At 36.0% G+C, this 19,998-nt stretch overlaps 1 protein-coding gene across 9 annotated transcripts in view; it reads left to right on the top strand.

Annotated features, from left to right (window-relative positions):
* Window positions 1–19,998, top strand: part of B3GALT1 (beta-1,3-galactosyltransferase 1) — a 177,521-nt gene that overhangs the window by 55,576 nt on the left and 101,947 nt on the right. The gene's annotated exons all lie outside the window — the stretch shown is intronic.

The raw sequence follows: 19,998 nt of genomic DNA, 5'->3' as shown, positions 1-19,998 counted from the left end.
TACATTTTGAACTGGCCAAGTTCAAATGGGTTTCTTTTTATTTCTGAAAGCAGAGTGTTGGGAAAGTTGTGTCCAGCGTTTTTGAAAGCATTCAGCTGAAAATCATAAATGCTTTATTTATGATTATTTCGTTATACTAATGCACTCCATATTGTCACCACTTTCAAGTCCTATGGACAATTTGGGCTCTAGCAAGGATTATTTATTGTTTGGAAGAAAATGAGTAGATAAAGTCATTGGGTATTTTATTCTCTTTACAAACAGACTATCTAATATCAAAAGCAATGCACAGTGTACTGCTCACAGGGCTGGCACAACATCCCAAGAGCCCCAGAAACCAATTCATTTCAACCTCCAGCAGCTCATTTCCCCTCCCACTGTTTCAAGAACTCAGCCAAATTCCTTCCTCCATGTAGTTTTGCTGAAACAATTTGATACTGTAAGCTAAGATGAACTTGGTACTATGTCATTTCCCCCTCTCCCACATACTAAATCTTTTGGGACAGATTTTCTTTTATATAATGCTAGTATTTCTCTGTTCACCTTAGTAAGGGCTAAGCAGTAAGGGCTGCTGAATTCTTTCTTAAGTGAAAAAAATAAAAAGGGATCTTCACAGTATTGTCTTGAAAAAGGTTTTTTTGACTACTGTAATGCAAAAACCTTTTTCACACAAGTCCAATGTTTCCTGACACTTTCCTGATTTGAGCCACCTAAACTTGTGAAAAAAGGAGCCCTGATCTCTAGCTCAAACAGTCAATAGGGTTTTTCCTTCCTATCCCCCAGGACTTCTGCCTGATTGACACAATTCCATGGTTGCTTTACTGCAAGATATATGGGCAGCTGCTCATAAGTGGGATGGCACTTTCTTTTTCCCAGATCTGCATGGCAGTGCAGTGAGTCTGACTGAGCCAACTGGTTTTTACTTTTCTTGATAGTTTGGTTTTTTAGCTATATTAGTCCATGATCCAGTTCATCACCTGGCTGTGCAAATGACAGTGGGGTGATGTAGGGTTGGCCATGAGTAAAGGGAGCAATGGGAATCACATCTCCAGTGAGGGGCTGCATTCAAAACTGGTCAAGGTGACTGTTCAGCTACAACTGAAGTACAGCATCATGCCTTGATAGAGAAAAAGAAGAAGGGAGATGATCTGAATTAACTCACCACAAAGTTAATCCCATATATTCCCCAAACATTTGGCAGTGCACAATGAATTCAAATTTTTACTCGTCTGGGTAGAACTGTAACACACTATCTGTCCTGCTTCTGACGTGACAGCAGCTGAATCCATTTGTATCATGTTTCTTCCTTTTGTCCAAATGTATGAAGTTCGATTAATGACTTGTATTAAAAAAAGGAGGTAGAACAATAATAGATCAGAGTAGAAGAATTACAGTGACAGAAATGCTCACATTTAGAGGGAGGCAGAAAGCAATAGTAATACTGAGAGAGAGATAAAAGGATAGAAAATGGAAACCACACAGCACATCTATAAATAACTTCCAAATGAGTATAGAGTATATGGATCATATGAAAACATTTTTACTCATGCAGAGCTCCCAACAAATCCTCTAGGCAGAACAAGCACTCAGCTAACAGATACTCAATATTTCAGGTCAGAATTTCTAGTAAACTGCTGGTGAAGGAGTTCTTATCATCTGCATCTCTATAAACTTTTTAAGTGGACCAAAAAAAAAGGAATACAGAAATCTGAAGGGATGGTTAAAAAGAACAACAAACAGAAAAAAAATAAATACAATCAGGCATGGAGAGAAGAGCATTAACGGAATTGTAAGGGGAATAGTCCCAAAGTAAATCCATAGTATATATGTTGTAGGTTAAGCTCTATTGTGAATTATTAATGTAAGTTATAGACTATAATGTCAATACTAAAAGCTAAAGAAAAAATAGAGCACATTAAAAATACTACTTTTGCAACCATTGAAACATGGAAATTAATGTTTGTCAACAATTTTTTTTAAAAAAACCTAATGATTTACTACATTCTGCAAGCATCTGTATTTAAATCCACCAGAGGATGGTTTAATCTATTTTTGTTACCTAGTAATGATTCAAAAGGCCTTATAAATATTCAGAACATTTAAAAAACCCTAAATTACATTTTTAAAGTGAATAATATGTTTTATTTTTCTTTTCAAAGAAAAAATTGTTTCTATTTTTGAATAAATAATATATCACCAGCCAGCCAAAGGAGGTGATTTTCTTGCTCTGCACTGGTATAGCCTCCCCCTGAATATTACATGCAGTTTTAGGCACCACAATATAAAAAGGACATTAAGCTATTGGAGAGCATCCAAAGAAGCACAACAAAGATGGTGAAGGGCCTTGAAGGGGAGCCATGTGAGGAGCAGCTGAGGTCGCTTGGTCTTTCAGCCTGGAGGAGACTGAGGAGAGACCTCACTACAGTCACAACTTCCTGTGAAGAGAAGAAGAGGGGCAGCACTGATCTCTTCTCTCTGGTGACCAGTGACAGGACCCAAGGGAATGGCCTAAGGCTTTGTCAGGGGAAGTTGAGATTGGATATCAGGAAAAGGTTCTTCACTCCAAGTGTGGTCAGGCACTGAAACAGGCTCCCCGTGGAAGTGGTCACAACACCAAGCCTGACAGAGTTCAAGAAGCACTTGGACAATGCTCTCAGGCACATGCTGTGACTCTTGGGGTCAGTCCTGTGCAGGGCCAGGAGCTGGACTTTGATCATCCTGATAGGTCCCTTCCAACTCATCTAATTCTATGATTCAATAAATACTACTGTTTTGTAATACATGTGTTTTAATGGAATTAATATTGATTTCATATCTACAGCATATATTCAACACAATTTGCAGAAGTGCTGAGCATTTATCATTCTTCTGGAAACATTTCTCTTTTGTAAGGTATAGGCCCTTGTGAGCACAGCCTATGTAACTTCATGGAGTATTCCAGTGAAGATAAGCAAAAGTGAGGCATGAATAAGCCTTTAGGGTTTGTTCCTTTCTTAGCCAATTCTTAACCTGGGTTTGGTGCTCTTGTTCAATCTGTGCTCCAATGTCCCTTCCCCATATGACATATAAGTACTAGGGTGATGTTTCTTAACTCCTCAACAAATGAAGAATGACTTTGCAATACAACAACAAAAAGGAGGGTAATGCTATTAATACTTAGAAAACTTGCAAATCTTTGCTGAGACACACACAGACTTCCAGTTTTCCCATAGCCTGAACACTCTGAGATGAGAGACAAAAGCTGAAGCAGTAGCAGAATTCTGCTGTTTACAGGAGACTGTTTGCTCCTTGTGCAGTGCTTATGTCTTAGAACATTGCTATTCCAGTTCAACTCCCTTAAAAGCTTGAGTCTGTCTTTTATTATGATGCTGCAGCAGCAAGAACAGGGTAGAAAATTTACTCTGAATTTCAGCATTACTGAAGTAAGAATTTTCTCAATAAATAATATATCAAAACATGGAAGACTGGATGAAAGAGAAAATTTGAAAACATGCTGTGCTGTGTTTAAAATACCATGAGCTCATACTTGGAAGACAATTATTATCATTTTTTATGATTCTGCGATGGGAGACTGTAGAGGGGGCAGCCGTTCATAGAAACATGGGTCCTCACTTGCCAATTAGTCCAACATGACAATATTTCACATTTGTAAGGGAAGAGTAAATTCTTATAGGTGGCTTATTCTGTCTTCATATCAAAATAGTTTCAAGGCACTAATCACAGCAGTGTGCTGTAATTATTTGATTCAAACTACATTTAAACTATCACTATAGAGACAGAAAATGTCTAGGCAGATGCAAGTAAGTATCTTTCTGCTGGCATCATTACAGTTGTATAGAGGCTTCCTGACACACCACGGATGAGTTGGTTTTCTCCTTAGCTAAACTAAGCTCTGTTGAAGGAAATGTCACATTTTGAAGAGGTAGCTGGGAGTACAGTTCAATTCTTCATTGCCTTGGTGAAGCCATGACACAGCACTGTAAAGACACGTGCTGAATTCTTACAGAGTTTACAATATTGTTAAGTAAATAAGAACACCAGAACATTAAGAGTATGGTGAGCTTTCTTGCTCTGGTAAAATTTCCTGGAAAGTGCAAGCCCAGTGGTGAAACACAACCCTTCTGCCAATTCAGTACTTGAAATAAGCAACAGACATATACACAATCCTTACAGGATTTATAACTTATTCCAAAAGTTTAACAATTTTAATTTAATCAATTATGATAAAGTCTCATTATTTACAGTATAAAACTGAAAAAATAATATAAATATATATCATATATTATAAATATAAAAAACAAAACTTGTTCTGATTTTTTGCTTCCTGGAGGCAACATAAGAAAAACAGCTTCTACCAGCAGGCAGCCTGGTGTGAGCAGCCATAAAGATAACTGGGTTAGAAGGTTGGGACACAGCCTGTCATCTCTTTGACACTCTAACTCCAAAAAATACTTCTGATGTTGCTTTTTGGCAGTTACTTTGCAGAGCCTGAATGCTAGAGAAATATAAAAGTGAATTCTAGAGAAATAGTCCTTGTCTCAGTGAGGATGTTTTCTGTCCTCTTGAGATGGACTATGGGCTTTTGAGTGCTGGTCTAGCCTAGGCATTGGTTAAGCAACATCTTAATCATTTGGGTTCTCCACAGAGCTGATTAAAGCATTTTGTCAAAATGTTTTCCGGAAGAAAATACATGCTCATCATAATCTATAAAACGATAAATACTTGCAAAATATGGTTTATAAAAACAAACTGATGCTTCTTTAAATTAGACTATGATTTAACTACTTCAGCTAGGAATATGCCTTAATTTGACATTAAAAAAAAAAAGCCAAACAAAATGCTGTGCATTCTTTGTTTTGAAACAGCTTTCTTTGGAAAGAAATTTGTAAATAAAATATGTCATTTAAAGGGTGAAAATCCTTTTGGATTTATTGATAGAAAATGCTTTGATTAAACCCAACTGATTTCGGATGGGATAAGGATTCATTCCATGACAAATTTCAGAACACTTTGTTTTCCATACTGGATCACCAGAACTCTTCATTTAAAATTTAGCTTAGTGTTAAATGTAGTTAAGTTGCAGTTAAAACTAGAATTAAGTACTGGCTTTAACAACTAAATATAATGCATTTGTATTGATACTTTAGACAAGAAGATAGCTGAATACATATGAAACCCACTGTTTCTGCAATTTGGAAATTAATCAGTAGGAGGACAGAACAAAGAAATATCATACAGTCAGGCTTCACACGACAGAACAAATGGAAATTCCTTTCTCTACGAGAATACTGTGCAACATGAATCATAAGAGAGAAAATAAATAAGAAAGACAAAAGAAAAGAGAGGCAGTAATACTGAGCACTGCATGTACAACTAAAGAAATAAAAGAAACAGAGAGGCAAATATCACACCAGTGTAATGGCAGAACACAAATTTTGCACATAATCTGTAGAAAGATTCAAACTATACCAACAGCTTTGACTTCCCTGCAGAAGAAAAACCTCGGCCTTTGTTCTTACTGCATAAAGTTTCCAGCAGTCTAAAACATGTCTCCCACAGCCATTTGCAGAACACTGAAATTACTATATTTTGTAATTTTAAAAATCCCCCAAATCTGTGGGAATTATCAGATCTATGTCTGTGAAAACCCAAACACGTCAATATTTTCCATTTCTCCCTGATGAATTCTGTGATCTTCAGAAGGCACTAATATGAGAGCAATGTGCTGTTTATAAACTGAAGGACCCAGCACATATCAACATGCTGAAAATCTGGAGCTGGAGGAATTAATTCTAATGCAAATGAGGGTAGGGTTTCCCTGCAAGAGAAATCCTTGTTGAATCTGCTGAGACTGAAAACCTGGTTACTATGTGTCCAGCTAGGAATGTGGCAGATTCAAAAAAATCCCAAATCTGTTAGCTGCCTAGCTGTTCTTCTCAATGCATTTGCAGTCTAATTCCCAGGATGTGAAATGCTCTGCAGTTCAACCAGCATAGTCATCTTTAGAAGTCTGCCAATGCTGCCTGCATTTCACTTCAGATATCAGAATGAGTATGAAGAATTTTTTTTCAGGTGAGCTTCCCAAAACATTCAATATCAGATACTTGCTGCTGCAAATGAAAGCAGTAAGAGGCTGATCCCATATGGAAGTGGCATTGAGCCAACAGTGCATGTGAAAATCCTGCCCCAAACATTCAATGAGGCATAATCCCTATTTGAGAATTTTGTGATTTTGTGACCTTACAGAAGGTTTGAATTCTCAGCTTCCTTCAATGCACTGAACTTCAGCACTGGCTTTCACAACAGAATTGAGGATCTGTTAGCTTTTTTTTTTTTTCCTGTAATATTTCTCCTCTTCTCTGCTATTTAACTTGTCACAATTTTCAAAAACAATAGGGATTATGAGTCAAAAGAGAAGGATGTAATTAACAACTAGTTATTCTTGCTGTCTAAGAAAAATTGAACACTACACAGTTGGAACTCAGAATAATAAAAGAACTCTTAGCTAAAATGTTTTTATTTGAAATCTAGTTGCTCTAGCGATGGGTTCTTTCCCAACAGGAAAACACACAGAGATGCAAGAAATCTTAGAAAACAGAATTACCTCACCAAAAATACATTCTGAACAAAATACAATGGTTATTCTCTCACTATCACAGTCAAAGAGACAAAAGGGAAAACTGAAAAAAGCAGGCAAGAGAACTACACCAAATACTTAGGACTGAAGAGTAAGGAATGAAGTACCCGGATAACAAAACTACAATGACCTGCTCATAACCTTTAAATTTTTAATATGATTTAGTATAAAGTTACATTTCAGAGTTTCAACTTGATTTCTAGTTGCCAGCATTTTGTCTGTTTCAGAATAGAGAGCAAAAGAAAAGGGAAGGCTACAAAGGACAAGCTGGATTTCATCTGATACTGGATCAAGCTCCTAATTTTCTCCTGCATTTACCAGCATGAGATGGGGAATGAAAATATTGTCTATGTATGTAATTCTTCTGTGGAATTTAGGCTACTAAATGTGTTGAGGGAAAAAAATTCTCTCCCTTGCTATATTGCTTATCAGCTTTGTGGCTTTGCAGACTCCTGTAGCAGCAGCCTTATCAGATGAACTGCACACTGAATGGTGGACTCTCAAGAGAGAATACTGAAGTAAGGCTTTGAAAAGATGTTAAACTATGCTACCACAGGAATGAGGAAAGCCACAGTGAGGTGACTGAGGTACCTGCAAAGACTACCATGGACTCAAATCCATGGCCAGTCTCACAACAATCTCTCAGTGGAAATTGTCCGTTCTCAGTTTGCCCCTCTTTTCTATAGGGACAACAAATATTATGGCCCTTCACAGTTGCACTTTCACATTTGGTTTTCATTTCCATTAAAGGGAATTTCTTATTCCTCTCATTGAACCATGATACAAGGATAGCTTCTTATAATTAATCTTTCCTTTACTTTCATATATAAGTTTTTTGAGTTTTTAGCAAACATGTATTCTTAAAATATGTACTCTTCAAACATCATAGTTATCCTTACAGGAAATATTTTATGGTACTGGTAATTCTGTGCTGTAAATTACCATATTTTAAAATTAAAGTATGTGGATCTATTATGAATTATCTGTGACAAAGCAATTCCCTCTTCAGAGAGTGGTTTCATGGTAAAAAGCAAAGTGTTAAATACCATCCCCAATGTGTTGAAGGATACTTAGTACTAACAAGCTTAAAAAGAAAGGTTGTGCTGTGTAATCTCTGAGACAAATGGCGTGTTTGACAGAGCGAGTTTAAAGTGCTGTGTCTTACTGGCAGTGTAAAATCACAAAGAGCAGTGCTTTCAAATGGGTTCTTTGGCACGTGCATACAGTGTTTCAAAAAGTATTATCCTTAGAACTCCTTATTCAAAAGTATGCATAAAAAAAGGCTGACTGTTCAGAACAAAAAGTAATACCATCACATTTTTTTCACAGAATTATTGTTTACTCATTGGAAGGCATAAAATATTTTTAAAATTCTATAAGGCACTATGGGGATAGTCATTATGTATCTATGAATAGTTATTCACCCAATAGTATTGGGGTAATTTCAATGTACAATATTATCTCAAATACTTTCCACTGATACTTTCTACATTTTGAAGTGAAGTCCATTCCAATCCTTTGAATTGTTCAAAATAGTTGCAGCATTTGCTTTTAGCTCACACAAAAACTTCATTACTGGTTAAAACTGAATCTTTGTTTACAGTGTATCATAGAAGCAAAATGAATGGTTTTGATAAAAAATACTGTTTCAAATGTTAAGCTAGGGAGAAATAAGTAAGATTTACAAAAGAGTACTTCAAGTCTTTTTGCCTTTGCTAGCATGAATGTAGAATAGGTTTTAGTACTGTCCAGCAGTAATGGAGAGAACAGAACAGGTATTCCTCCCATTCCTATTTGGATGTGTATAGAGATAGCACAAATTTGGTTAAATGAGTTTAGAGAGAGCTCGAACTTTGTAGTCTCCCCAAGAATCAACCAAAGCCTTTTTTCAGAAATTCCTTATATCAGAATAATTGTATAAATGGCCAAGGCATCAAGTTTGAAAATATTTCAGAAGTCTCATATTTTAGGAAGTACCCTAGGAATCAGCTAGAGATACTACACCAAGAAAAAGTCTTTGGCAGGATGACTTAAAGTCTAAACTCTAGATAATCTGTGACTTGACATGAAATTGAATTTTCAAAACTGAAGATCTACAGCTTGTGTTGTTTGTGCAGCTGTTAATGGCATCAAATCATGAGTTCATTACAACTTTCTGATAAATTGTCTGATATATGGTAGATTGAAAAAGCAGTGAAACATCATAAATAAAACTACTTTCAACAACATAGCATGAATGGTCAATGAAGGATGACTTTCCTTCACAACTTGTGAGTAATTTGTACCTTAATGAGTTTCAGTGGGCAGGTCAATATCATTCTTATAAAAACCAGAAGGGCAAAGCAGCAACTTGGCATATACTCTGATTCTGTTTGCTCCTGGATTTTGCAGCAGTAGTCAGATTTTATTAGCTACAATGGAGGTATCCATGTTTTGGTTACCTTATTACTGCAGATTGCACTGATGTGGCCACAATGAATCCCACAATTTATTGCTTCACTCTCTCTTCCCAAGTAGACACAATAGATTTGTGCTTTGTAAGAGAAGGAAATACCTGGCTGTTAGAGTAAAGCTACCACCACAACTATTCAATGTCTCTTTCTTGGCATAAAACCGTTGTCAAAGAAGGAAATTTCCGTGTAGGTCACAACACTATGGATTCAGGGAGCAAAGACACAGGCAGGGGTACAGTGGGGATGACACACATCATGTTCCCCTTGCTTGTACTGGAGCCTTAGAAGTCTTGTTCAGACTTAAAGGTAGAACAAAAAGAAAGGTGCAATTATGCAGGACAAAAGACACAGTTGAGATCTGCAAGAATGTCCTTGATTTTTTCCTGATTCTCCAAAATCTGCAATCTCTGTGCTGGCAATGAAAGATGACCCCACATAGTTTATTGATACATGTGAAATCTCAGAAAGGGCTCTTCTTTTTGTAAAATCTTCCCTTAATATGAAAGAAGAGGACTAGACTTCTGTTTTGATCTCCACATATTTGTATTTTTCCAAGTAATTATGATTATTTTGTTTTAGGATTACCTGAAGGTGTCCTCTAAACATTAATTTCCTTTTACTGGAATGATAGGATACATTTTGAAACAAATGATCAAAGATACAGGGTTTCTTAAGATGAAATAGCTTTGAAGATCATAAATAGACCCCTGGAAGGGAAATCTACATGGAAATTTAGTCAGCTTAAGAGGCAGAATTTGAGATGGCTCTAATTATTTCTGGTAGGAGGATGACAAATACAGGGGCAGAAATGAGTAAGGGTTCAGAGATCTATATTTGCATATTTTATATTCAGTTTGGGTTTGGGGGATTTTTTTCACTCAAAAGTAAGTTCACGAAACCATCTTGAGTCTGATATTAAGGTATACTAAGTAATCTCTCACTTGGGAAAATCAGTTACACACTGTTAAGGGATCTGCAGTCTAGGTCTCCCCCCCCAAGGATTTTGCTTATATTTGTCATGTTTAAATGTTTTATGTATAAATATTTAAAAGATCATTTTGGAGGTCACAAAACTAAGATAGATAATGACTGTTGAGCCTAGATTCTGACTAAACTTAAATCCATGCTAAGACAAACACCAGGAAGCCTCTGACTTGTCTTACCAGGAACTGCTGGTGACCTCTGGCAGACAGTCACAGACATCCATTTAGGCATACTCCAGTGCAGCTCTTTATGTAAGGCAAGTCTTACTCTCGTGAAAGAAATCCTTTTATCATCATGTCACCTGTATCCTGTCATCATAATTTAAAAAAGGTTTTCATGGGAATTTCTTAATTCCTTAAAATTCAACACTAAACAGTAGTTCCTTCTTCTTTTAAGGGGGTTATTAGATGGCAACAAATACTACTGCTACTCAGAAGAGATAGGAGCTACCTCGAGTGGATGAAATCCTAGTTAATAAGAAATGAAAACTGAAAAAATACTGAGGAAGAATGTGTTATCATGTACAACATTAAGGTTGACTTCCTGTTTTTAACATTTTAACACATAACTGACTTTTTTTTTCATCTAGGCAGTCCATGTTTGGAAGAATTCATTTCACATCATGGAAAGCAAATTAAGCCTTTGCAATTAAAGGTTTTAAACATTTTAATTTCGCTGAGACTTAGGAGCCAAGAAGAAGTACACAGAGGAGAAACAGTTGGGGGAAAGCAGTTGGGACTGACAAAACCAGCAATGGATAGAGGGATGAAACTGAGAATCTCAGACATGATGATATGCAGCTTTTTAAAGATGCCCTCTGCTTGTGCTGTGTAGCTCCAGACCTGGCCATCATCCCTGCCAGCCCCTTGCACTAATGTGCATCTTTCCCGTGCAGTTGGCACCTGAAAGCTGGTATCCACCTTGTTGCCCCTGCAGGACTGAAGGGCTTTTGCTGCTGGTCTATAATATACTTAGCCCTCCATAAAAACCTAAGTACCATCATGAAACATCCTAAATAGTTATAAAAGCGCACACATTAAATGAGATATACTCAGATTTCTGAGATAACCTGCGTATGAAAGATTCTGGGAGAATTTTAAAACTAGAATATTGACAGATTTTTTTCAGTACAGATTTGGAACACTATCACAAAGTTTGGGCTTTTCTTACTTTCCAGATAACAAAATTCTCTTATCATAGCAACTACAAGGTTATGAAAATGTTGGTTCACACCAAAACCTATTAATATTTTTCTCCAAATTACATCACATGTTAGAAATGGGAAACCACCTTTACTGCATCTTCCGACAATATTTTTAAAAGACCTAAACACCCTCTGCCAACAAAGAAAGAGACTTATATCTGGATAGGTACATTATTAAAAGTAGAAGAGCAACCCAATTTCTGCTTTACTGTCCAAAATCCCACTTGGTTTCCTCTAGGAGCAACACATCATGCACGATTACCCAAGTGGTGTCTCTCCAGATTAACACAGGGAGTTATTGTCTCTGTTAAAGGAAGAATGCTTTAGGCCACAGAAGAAACGCAAATCATTTGAAACTCCCTCAACACAGGCGAAGGGAAAGAAACTGGAGAAAGACTAGGAAAATCTAATTTGGTGCTGCATTTCTGTTCTTAGTAGGGACTGTTATATCTTCCAATTTTCAAAAGATGCTGAAGTAGCAAAACCTGCTGAAGGAGAGTTTTCTACAGGTGGTGGATTTGCTGCACTGGGCAAGATGCAGCCTTTTTTATTGTAATTGCAGTCACAGAAGTGTTCTGGCTTCCTTTTTACTGAGATTTGTTTTGGTCATTCCACAGCAGTCTACTGCAAAACCACTGGTTGGTGGTACCTTGGTGCCAAGATCTGATAACTTATTTCAGAACTCTGGCCTGTTTGGCTAGGCACTAGCAGCAGGATTTGCTAACTCATTTCGAAGTAGCATGAAATAGTTTCATCTGGCCCCTAGCATTTCCAAGGCAAGCACAGTGCATTAAGCTCAGGGAAGGCTGTAGGTCACCAATGTGCTTTACTTTTGAAAAATCTTCATGGGCTGTTTTTCTGAGATTGAATTTGTACTTTTATTTCCTCCCACAGAAGCCTGCTTATTTTTCATTGATTTCCATTAAAGTAAGGAGAGCACTGATCCAGAAACAGTTCATGAATTGCATTACCCAGTTTAATTAGAGGGAACAGAAAGTTTCTCCACAGACAGAATAGTCAGCATTCAGTCTAAAATGCAACTTTGGACAGTAATGGCAGTGGCTAGCAATGATCCGAAGTCACAGCCAGTGCCAATTACCCTTTCCACTCATTACTCAGCACATTAACAGTGATGCTATGGCATGTTCTCTGTTTCAATATTTAGTACTATATAACAAATACATATGTTTAAATTCCTTTCTCAATTCAAACCCGTGTCAGAACCAGTCCAATAGTGAAGTCATTTGAATTAAGTATTAAATCAAATTATTGTTTTGCTTTTTCTAGCTGCCTATAAATCTTTTGCTATCAAGCCAATTAAATATGTGTAGTAACAAAAAGTCAATAATCTGTATACACTGTTGTTACTTTGTTGCTGCAATAATTTTATGGACAGGTTGTGAAATTTTAAAAGTTCAACGATAAACCTGTACTTGGGAGAAATAAAGACACGCATCAGCTAATACCTGTGCAAGGGAAATGAAGGGAAAAAGAGTACACAGCAGCTTTCCCAGATCATGTTAGCTTAAATTCTGTGTTGTAACATGATGATACTCAAATACTTGCAAGAGATTAAATGGAATTTGGTAGAGGTATATGCAGTTCTCAGATTCTGGCAATAAATATCTTATGTCTTATTCTTGGTACAGACACGAGTTCAGAGAGGACAAGGTTTAATACAGTCAGTGCATTCCAGGAAATGTCATAGTTTCACCATGTTGATATTATATTGTCATAAAATTAAAAAGAATAATACAAGATTGAAAATACCCTACAAAACCTGTATTTTGGCTTCAAACAGTAGAAAAAACATTTAATGACTACAGCATGAGGGCATGGCCAAGCCAACAGTTAGTTAGGTCTTCAGAGCTATCCAAAATGTCCAAAATTAACTTTTTTTTACTTCTTTGGCTTGAAGGACAACTTAGTCTTAACAGACCACATCTAGAGTATTAGGGTCACACATTGTACCCACTGCTGAATTACAACTAGCATTTACTAACCTTTGGGGTTTTTTACATTTCATACTTACAGAACCCCTAAAACATACTCTGGATTCACTGCTGAAATTTTGGTTTCTTACAGCTGCAATGGAAACTTAGTTTCATAGAAAGGAAAGAAATGTCAAAAAAGTCAACATGTACTTTCCCCTGGATCTGATCAATAGACTGGCAGTGGGATACACAAACTAAATTCTACTCAGCAGAATAGTTGTAACTGTGGTACATCATCTTAGCCAGCTAAAAGTACCCCATTTTGCCAATACAGGTTTGTATTGAGCCCAGTTCCAGTTCTAAGAGTATGTTTGTTTGGATTGTCTCTTCCACCTGAGAATTGAGCTGGAAAATTTTCTAGTATTTAATCACCTTTGATAAACACATCAAAACTACTATTGAGAGAGCTACTTCATAAACTGTAAACATAAAAAAAAAATACACAGGATTATGTGGATTCTTCCAACAGGAATTACTACAGCATTTTAGAGCTGAAAACTACCAGTGAAGGTACTTTCTATGACTGTGTAATGATAGCATCTGAAGCGCAAAAGAAATATGACCGTGTAGATTTTCAAATTTTGAATTTTGTTGTGAAAGGTCTGCTAGTTAAAAGTAAGCTGCAGCTTGCATCAATTCACCAAGGGAAAGGCAGTAGTTCAGGCAAGTTCATTCTGAACTGACCACCTGCATTATGGGCTCCCACACAGGTTCTTATCCCACATAAAGTTCATTTCTGCAGCAGATGTCAGTGTCTGAGTTGTCAAAAATGAAGTTACTTTAGTTGCAATTCAAAGTACACAGGTGGATGCAAGAGGTCACAGGCAGGATAAAATTAAATAGCTTATGTGTAGATAGTCTTACATTATCTAAATTGTTATATAGTAAACTTGCTATTTTAAAACAATATTGGTATGGCTTAAAAGGCTATACTCAAAACCAGCACAGTGATCTCCGTTATTTTGCAAATCTGACCAGATGAGTCAGTAACACCAGCGAAATAATATCTCTCTGCATGGAGAGAATTCATGGTTGAAAGGGTGGTGGCACAAACTAATAGCAAAAAAATTCCCATTAAATGCAATGCTGGCACCTCTGTTCTGATCCAGGCAAAACTACTTGTCCCATGTAGATCCACTACCTCCAGCATGCATGGTCCAGGATCAGGACAGGATCTGCCCAACATGGTATGCTAGCACCAAGGAGCATGGAACTGGGAGGGAAGCACAAGACTTGAGTCTGTACTAAATGGGTGAAACCCAGCAGGCAATCTGATTGAAGTAAAATGAAGTAGAATGGGTGGATGGATGAAAAAGGAAATTTATCTTAGTACACAGTCTGTGTAGAATAGTATAGAAATAGTTAAAAAAAATCACAGTATCATAAGGTATTTATTATGGCACATTAGAAAACCTTTTATGCTCAAGATTTTACAACAGCTCCTCACAGTTTCTTTCTAAAACCCCACAGCTTTGAACCTTGGCAAATACAAATTGTTTGTATGCAGAATATACAGTATGTGCTTAGTATTCACGTAGGATTTTTGCTGGTGAAATTTATTTTATTTTGATAACACTTTCTTAATTTGGTTATAAATCTAGCTTTAGATATTTTCAAACAGAAAAACATAATTTATTTATGTGATTATTCTCCCTATAAATCATATAATATATACACTGAGAATATGCTGGGAAGGAAACTATTGTCTCTTTTCCTCTGTGCACTATAATATACCAGTTTTTGTGGCAATAATTTAAACTCCTAAATGTTGTTAATGAAATCCTCTATTATTACAGTTCTGGGAGAGAGCTATTTACATACCTAGCTTCTGAAATATACGGGCTTGGGAAATGTTAAAAATGTGGCACTGAATTCCTTGAAGAAGCTGTATTTAAAAAGAATATTATGCATCAATTTTGCATGTCAGATTATTTTTTTTTTTAATAAATGCTCCAATATGTAGTTCCTTTCTGAACTGTGATAGGATTCTCATAAATAAAAGGTCTCCAAAATTAGCCAGTCTATACCATGACAAAGATGTCCTATTCAGTTGACGTTTGTACTTGTAGTACTGTCCATCTAGAGGCAGTGTAAATAAAGCAGGTGTGATGGCACAGGTAGGTGTGACAGGCCCCTGTGCATGGCTCAGAGTCACACAGTGCTGCAGGGGACAGGCAGCTGAGCCCAGGGCAGCTCTGAGGGGTAAGAGGCACCTTGGGGCTGCATCGAGAGCATCACAGCTACACGCTCAAGGTTAATCAATCATCAGAGTCAGGTGAAAAGCTGTTAACAGAGAACCAAACAGGCTCTTCATTTCCACTTGCATCCTTCTGCAGCATGTGGTACAAGTCTCCTCCTCAGTCACCTGAGCACTTTTACCAGTTAGCATTCCTCCTTTCTTTAGGACAGATGTCACACAATGTCTTTTGCACTTTTCCAATGCCACATGAAAGTTTTCAAGGATTTGTGTGTTTTCAGTAAGTACAGAAGTTTTTGAGTAACTATCTTTAGTGAGATATATTTCTGTTTGATGGTGTACAGGAAAACAAAAAAGACTGATTTTTCCTGGGGATTATTCTTGACAATGCCATTAGGTAAGTTTCTGAAGTCCAGAGAAAATTATTTTCTAGTCTCATAGTCCCATGAATTACAAGAATTAGGTATTCTTGTGGAATTCAGCACATAGGTGAATGAAAATCAGATCCACTATCCAATCTAGAAATGTACATATGTCAAAACCTCGGTTTTTTCCTAGCTATTGCATTTTCTTCATCATAATTGGTTCCTTAATTTGAGGCTGTAAAGGCTGACTCTGCCCTGATACTGGGCACAGATAAGTACCCTTTCTCAAAAGAAATTACATGTTCTGGTAGTAGGATGGCATTCCTTGTGGGAAAAGATAAAACTTCTTTGCAAATGTCTAGTTTATATATAACAATTTTATGAACTGCTTATATTTATTTTCTTCCGAAAGATTTCCTCAGCAATGTCTAAATGTATTTCTACTTAATAATAAGCTGACATAGTTTTCTACCATGAAAAAAAAAAGGATGATGAGGCACACTAATAAGCACAGCTGTATGTTCCTTTCTTACATATGGCCTTTTTGCAAATGTGTTAATGAATATACTTTTGAATTCTCGTTAATTTAGCCTCTTAAGAAAAGTTTAAAATATCACATGTGACATTATGGTTCAAGCATGCAGTATTGTAAGAGCCAGCTAGTGTATTTTTCTTACAAAAAAAATCTAGAAACTTTATAGGAGAATGTGAAGATACAAAAAGAAAATTTTCTAGTGATCCAATAAAAGTTCCTTTGTCAGTTCCCTCTGTGAATTGCAAATATATTGCATGCAGAGAACTTGCCATTGCAAAATCTCATGTAATTTGAAAACATCAGTGTAACACCAGTAATTGACAACATTCTGAAACACTGCCTTGAAAAGCTGAAGACCAAAATTTATATTCCTGAAATAAAGGAATGGAAGAGGATATAGATTACATATTTCTAGTTGTGTTGTGGCTGCAGGGTTGCAGCTGGTAGGCCTGGAAATGAACCTGAAAATCTTTCTCACCTCCATGATATAGTCACCATTAGAAATCCCATCTATAATAACTGGCAACCCAGTAGTCCTCCTAGATTAGTGTAATTGTTTTCTGAGTGGAAACACCATCTGATTATCACACATACTCAGAATTACATCACAAAACTACCATTACAAGAGACTGGCTTCTTTTTACCAGACTTCCCAATCAGTTGTCTAATGTTTCAGGAAAAAAAAAAAAAAACAAAACAGCTGGTAAACCAGATTCTGAGTGAGAATATTCCTGACTGAATTTTAAAATTTGTTCATTGCTAGTTAGAAACTCATAGTATCTGATGGAACAGTAATGGATACTGGGCCTGGAGGGACAGTAAAGAATTAACTCATCTAAATCTAGTCAAGGATAGAGACTGGGGGTTTTGTCTTACATTAATTCTACTATACATGTTCCATTATATGCTAGGTGTGATGGAAAATAAAGGAAAAATAAGATTAGTTTAACGTTTTCTAAATATAGAAAATAAATAAATGATGTTTTATCTAATTGTTGAAGACACTGCTGAAGTTACTCATTAACTAATGCAGGGTGGTGAGAGCAATATAAAGTAGGTTAATCATCTAGAGCTCATGCAAACCCTGTTAGCCTCTAGTCAGACATTTCCCTAAGGTATCAACATAATTTGAATTTCAAAAAAGAGCTTAACAGAATATTGTTCTTTCTTTTTTGTTAAATAGGAATTTGGACCATAAAAAATCAACTTTACCTTTTCTAAATTTCTGTGTAATCATCTGATCTGAGCTAGTAGCTTAAAACTGAATAATGTGAATATTTCCTATTAGCTCCAGAGAAGGCAGTGGTAAAGCTCCCACCAAGTTTTTTAGTCCTTAGTCCAAGATACTAAGCACTTGGAAATTCTCATGAAGCTAGATAATCTCTGCTAGATGAGAAAGGTTTTATGCCAGGCTATGTTTCATGTCTATGCTCTCCATTCATGGGGAGACAAATCCAAATGCCATCAGTGCAGTCAATGTAGGTAACTTACACTACTTGGCATCTGATGCACACACAAAAAAATAATTAAAAGATGATTTCCCAATGTAATATTCACAGAAATGAAAAGCAAACCTAAGAGAAAAAACCTTGTAATTCAACTCATGATCGTGTGTGCATAGAAAAGCAGTGTTTGTTTTCATTATCTTTCTTTTTAATTCTAGATTTTAAAAATTCCAAAGTTGTCTATTATGCTGTTAATAAAATGTGTTACGTTGTACTGAGGAGCAGAAATTTAGCAGAAATTTAGAATATATTAAATCTAATTGATTTTAGGCAGCCATCAGGGATATTCATAACAAGAAGAAGTGACCTTAAAAATACTGAGCTCTTGCATTGTATTTGTAGGATGCATCATTGTTCTTTCTCAACTCCCACTCCCCAAATTTAAAATCTAAATTTTGAATTGCTGAGAATATTACAGCCATCATTTAGAAATTAAAAAGAGCCTATGTATTAAAAAAATATATTTTAAGTATTTGTAAGTCTAGAATGGTTGATTTTACTTAATTTTCATGGCTTCGATAATGACTGAGTTTGTAAATTTTATAGTAGTAAAGGTAACAAATAGTCATGAGTGACTAAGCTTCTTGAGTCAAAAAAATTGCCTTGTAACTTCTGTTTCTCAAAATCAAACAAAAACTACAAAAAAACCCTCGCCCTAATAAAAATTCAGCAAGTCTCACTATTATACTACTATTGAAAGAAAATTGCTAGAAAATAATGCTTGCCTATTAAGTTGCTCCATCAAAACAATTAAGTTGGGGTAGTGATTCAGAGGGCTTTTGATCTACTAAGCACTAACTACAGTGTCTTCCCAATGCAAGTCATGCATAAACAATTGACTCAACTATTGAAAGTTCAGAACATGGACCATAGACCACTGGGCATTTTAACAGTATAAAAGAGATGCTAGGTAGGTAATTTTGTATGTATTAAAGGTAGTGTTAGAGATTTATAGTCCTTTTAAAAGGACAGAGGGAAAGTAAAGTAAAACAATCCTGACAGGAAAACACCTAAACAGCACAAAGGTTAGAATACCACTTATACAAATGACAGTTGCTTGCTTTAGAGATTTGATTTTTGTTTGTTTGTTTTTACCAGACTCAGATCAGCATTCAGTTCCTCAGCACGTGTTTTGAATTCTGCTTTTCTGAAGAGTCTTACCCTTATCCTAATATTTTCACAGGAATTAAATTGAATTTTTTTTTCTCCCTTTTAAAGCTGAGCTTCTTTAAATGCTACAGGCTACACTGTCTTAAATAAGTCTTGATTATATACTTGTGTTCTTCTGTTGATTGACCCTGCTTTTTTTGTTGTAGCTTAAGACATATCTCCATAGTTGACTCTTTTCACATCTGTAATTTAGAAAATATTATTTCTTTTTCCTTTCTAAGAGGAAATATATTTGCCATATAATCTCAAGAGTCCAAAATTACTTCTTCCGTCTGATTTTGCGCTTCCTTCAAATTACATTTTTTTAAATAAGGAAAGGAAGAAGAAGAAAAATCAAAAAGCTAATTTGGAATTTATGAATAAACCCCAGATTCTCAGTACACAGATGAAAATTAATTGATTATACAATACTTCTAAAAGTAATATGGGAAGCATGCATTTCTTTCTAGAAATGGAATCATCTGGTACCAGATACAAATTTTGGAAGAATGGTACATTATACTAGATTTATTTATGTAACATCATTGAAAATCTTCATGTTGGAAATTCCAATCATGAAGTAAATCAAGACAAAATTATGACAGTTCACCAGAAACTAGGTATTATTAATTTTCTTTTGACTGTTAAGATACTTAAATACACTGCAGTTCTTCCTCCTAAGAGCTGGGAATCACAGAGTCTGGAATGTATTTCTTACCATTGCACAGATTTTGGAACTCATGGTCTCCATTTTATAGAAGAGGAAGAAAAGCCTAGAAGCCATGAAAGGAATCTGAATTTCCCCGAGTCCTACTCCCTAGCCTACCTCTGTTGTATTCCAGATCTAATGGTTAACCATGGCTTTGTCACCTTGAGACAGCAAACTCAGTTTGAAACTATACATATCTACTTATTCAGTGCTATTAGGGGACATGAAAACGTAATGTTTGTTATAACCAGTTATCTTACAAATAA

Source organism: Sturnus vulgaris, chromosome 7 (assembly GCF_052056855.1).
Source record: "Sturnus vulgaris isolate bStuVul1 chromosome 7, bStuVul1.hap1, whole genome shotgun sequence".
Classification (NCBI taxonomy): domain Eukaryota; kingdom Metazoa; phylum Chordata; class Aves; order Passeriformes; family Sturnidae; genus Sturnus; species Sturnus vulgaris.
The sequence above is the reverse complement of the archived record's forward strand: the minus strand, read 5'-3'. Positions and strand labels throughout refer to the sequence as shown.